The following is a 4,419-nucleotide window of genomic DNA, read 5'->3' as shown; positions in this document are numbered from 1 at the left end:
TGATCATCGCTGTTGACACGTGGCCCGGAAACGTCAGTGCAGCAGATGTAGGTGTGGAGGAGGCGGGGAGAGTGTGTGTGAGCGGCGGCTCCTAGCATTTCTTGTGACGCCTTATAATTTAGAACTGAATAATTTAGAACTGAACGTAAAAAAAAAATCTTTGACAATATGAAGCTTCAAGCATTTTAAATACAGTTTTTATAACCCTGCGCTTAAAATAATTTGTTATACTTCGTGCGTTATAGTATAAAAAGGGAAAGCTATTTTTTACTGACCACTTTTTCTTTCTGGTGGCTGAAAAACCTGAGTTATGATTTACTAACAAATGCAATTCTTATTTCTTGGTCTACTTATTTTACCTCAGATTAATATATATTAATGCAGAGGAATTTAAATTCCCTAAGATTGTTTGTCAGTAATATAATTTACCTCAGATTATGTACATTACCAGATTTTATACTTTACATCGGAGGAATATAATTTATCTGAGTTTAATATATTTTCCCTAAAATAAATTTAAATTACCTCAAATTAAAATATATATTTACCTCATAGAATGATAATTTACCTCCATGTCCATCTATTTTACCTGTGAGAAATAAAATTAGCCTCAGAGTAATATACTTTACCTCAGAGAAATAGATTTTACCTTACCAGAGAGAAATATAATTGACCTCAAATTAATATGTTTTGCCTTATAGAATTGTACCTCCAATTACCATAGTTTAACTCAGTGGTGAATTACATTTGTTTTGGGTATTCTGGTACCCCATTTTTTTTGTGCCCTACCACTGCCTACTCTATATTACTTTTTCCTCTTTTCCCACTTTCTGTTTGTCTTCTTTCCCCCCCCTGTTCTTCTCTTTTAACCCTCTTTGTCCCCCACTTACGGCATAAGCACACACATTGATACAAATAGGGGCCGTCTCAATTATTAATGAGCTGCGCTCACAAGTGCAATAAAAGTAACCTGATTTCTGCTTGTAATTCCATAGAGTGCGAGCAGAAATCAGCTAGGGAGCCTAATCCCGCAAATTGGTAGAAAACTGCTCCAGCAGCATCTTGCAGGTAATTAAATCGGTACCATATAATGTAGAATGAGAAGAGCACCCAGGGGCAGATGTATGAAGCTCTGGAAAGTGATAAAGTGGAGAGTGATAAACGACCAACCAATCAGCTCTTAACTTTCATGTTACAGGCTGTGTTTAAAAAATGACAGGAGTTGAGTGGCTGGTCATTTATCACTCTCCACTTTATCACTTTCAAGAGCTTAATACATCTGTACACCAGTATGCAGGGATGTGGCTCTATCAGTAAAGTACCGTCCTGGATCTTCAAGCTAGGGTTGTACTTTGATTATTGGTGGTTAGCAATCCTCACTGGTTACACCAGATGTTTTTCCCATTGATGGTGGGGTCCAATGTTTCTCAACTGTCAATGGTTTTCCATTGATGATCACAGCAATGTTTTAAAGTTTTTTCCCAGCTAAGCAATTGCCTGCTCATTCTCCACCACTTCCTAGCGCACCTCCACCTGTACAAGACTGTGGTGGCCAGTGAGAACAGCATTGCTTTGTTTGATGAAGGCTCCTTAAAATGCTTCAAAGTAATTACAGATGTGCCCTTGCTCATCTAGCCTCATTATGGGGTCTATTCATCATCACTTAATTTATACAAAAGCAGGTGAAAAATACAATTTTCATCTACTTTTGTATAATTTAAGGGTCAGGCCCATTCATCATTCATATAACGCATCAATTTTTTTTTTTTTTAGGAACTTGACTGAGAAACTGTACGCCACCCTGAGATGGTGTACAGCCCTCAGTAATCTTCACAGGCTGCTGTTTACACGGGGGGGCACACACCAGTGGCTGCGGGGGCAAGAGGGGCTGGGACGGACACTGGAGGGGGTTAAGCACACCCCAACAGCAGCGGTGGGGGGGCGACGCCGGGACAGACACCAGCTTCCATAGGGGAGGGGGGGTCGGTCACCAGTGGCTGTGGGAGGGGGGGGCTGGGATGGACACTGGCTGGTGGGGGAGGGGAGAGACACGGTGAGGAAATCCTTATGGATATCTTAGTGGTAAGGGGAAAAAGTATCACTTTTCCGAAAAGCTGACTCCGCAAAAAGAGCAGCATTTTGGAAGTGATACTTTTGTTAGTGAGGCATGATGAATGCCTACAAAAGATTTTTTAAACTTCCAGCGAGTTTAAAACATAATTATCACTAGTGATAATTATGTACTGATGAATAGGCCCTTAAGTCATGCAGCGCGATATGCCTGGCATGAGTGAGCCATCAGGTCCCGTGCAACTCTGCTACTAGGACGCACCAGGAGACTGTGCTGATTAATTTGATATGTGACACTTGTATATCTGTGTGTGACTGAGACTGTAAATGGAACTACTGGCAAAGGAGAGACCGCTATGTTAGGAGTAAGGATATAGGGCCTGATTCAGAGCCGTTCGTTAACAGCAGTACGCTCGTTGCATTCCGATGTTGACTAACCGCGCATGCGTCGGTGTTACACTGCGCATGTGCGTACGGCAGATTGCGAGCTTTTTTTGTCTCGTTCGTCAAATAGCGTACAGGAAGTGACATGTCAAATGTGATTGACAGAACAGGGCGTTTTTGGGTGTTGACGGGGAGGAGATGGCAAAACGCAGGCGTGGCGAGGCGTTTTTGGGGCGTACATACATTAACAAATGCGAACGTCAAATGTGTTCGTACCAACTCATACGTCACTGGATGATCCTCTTTCCCTTCAAAATGCTCGCACAGCTTAGGGTCTGGATAACTCGACCACATTGGCGATGGCCTTCTCCTCCGTCCCGGCACTCCACGATGTTGCATCGATTAATCACGGCTTGTCAGAAAATCAATTAGTGTTGGATTGAAAACCGGCTTGGTATGTGTTTGGAAAGCAGTTTTTTTGGATAGCACAAAACCGAACGCAGGTGGAAATCATAGCTGCTAATGTCTGGATTACACAATCAATTAGCGTACATTTGTGGGGCTTTATTTTGGCCTCAATGTGTTGTTTTTGGACTATTGTAACAATAATGTCATCATGTTTAGGTTTTGTACATCATTTTGTTTTTGCAAGGTGAATTTGCATCCTTAGGTAATGTTTTAAACGTTCCTTAAAGAGCCCTTTTTTTCAAATTTAAAATTTTTTTGGTTGAACGTTGTTGGCTTGTGGGCCCGGATTAAATGTAACCCATTTTAACAATAATGTCAGAATACAAAGTCGTACATTTGATGTAAATTTATTGGTATCCCCCAAAAAATTAATGCACATATTTAACACAAACATTTTTGGCAGTGTTCATTCCACAATATTTATTAATTGTGCAAACAATAAATTGTTGGTAAACGTAAATGCAAAAATTAAAAACAATTCACAAGAAAGGAGAGGGAAGTTTTGGCCAGAAAGTAATATGAGGCAAGCACAGAAGGAGTGTGGGAAAAGTAGCCAATGCTGTCACCGTTTTTTCGGCCGTTTGGCTGGGGGAGGGAGGGCACCAGACCGGGTCCGGGATGTCATCGGGCTGGCCTGTCCAGAGGCAGATGTTGTAGCCTCTGGACTAGGCCCAGGGCTAGGCACATTTGGAGGATTGGCTGATGTTGTGCCAGAGGTGGAGGATCCTGATGTTCCGGCAGGAAGGGAGGTCGGCTCCACCATGTGCTGGCGAACGAGCTGCTCCAGGGCATTGGCGATGCGGATGTTGGCCCTGGTATTTTCCGCCAGGGCCTGACCAATGGTCACGTTGGCCGCAGCATTTTGCTCCAGGGCCTCAGCCACCCGTACCAGACTGGCGTCCATCCTCTGCAGAATCTCCGTATGGAAATCCGATTTCAAATTGAGTTCTGTGAGGAGGGACACTGCCTGCGAGGGGGATTGCCCAGGACTGGCTTCTGCAGGGTCCTCAGCCGGATGTACTGGTTCATCCCCTGCAGAGCCTGCAGAAATTCTGCGGCCAAGGCTCCCCTCTGGAGCAGACTCATCCGCCTGTGTCTCTTGGAAAAATGAGAAAAGAGTCACATTAGAATCTACATATTGGCACAATAACATTTCAGAGTTGGTGACATCACAATATTTACCTGGGACAACATGAGGAGCCGCAAAGTCTGGCATGTCTGTATCCATGTTGGACACGCCAAACACCTCCACAGGCTGCACACACCCCTGTGCCAGCTCTTCTAAATCATTCAATTCCAATGACACAGGGGTGGGTCCCCCACCTGTCCCCCTTGCATGCCTAGCCCTGTCCGCCAGTTTTTGCTTCAGGCGATATTTGAAGTCGGCCCATCTGTGGGTGAAATTGGAACCATTATCCTTTTGTTTAAAATGGGTTTTGGTTTTAGGGGGGGGCAAGTGTTTACTTACTGCCGTTTGACATCCCGGGCTAGACGGAC

The sequence above is a fragment of the Taudactylus pleione genome, unplaced genomic scaffold, assembly GCF_031769625.1.
Source record: "Taudactylus pleione unplaced genomic scaffold, aTauple2 ptg000016l, whole genome shotgun sequence".
Classification (NCBI taxonomy): domain Eukaryota; kingdom Metazoa; phylum Chordata; class Amphibia; order Anura; family Myobatrachidae; genus Taudactylus; species Taudactylus pleione.
This window is presented reverse-complemented; position numbering follows the sequence as displayed.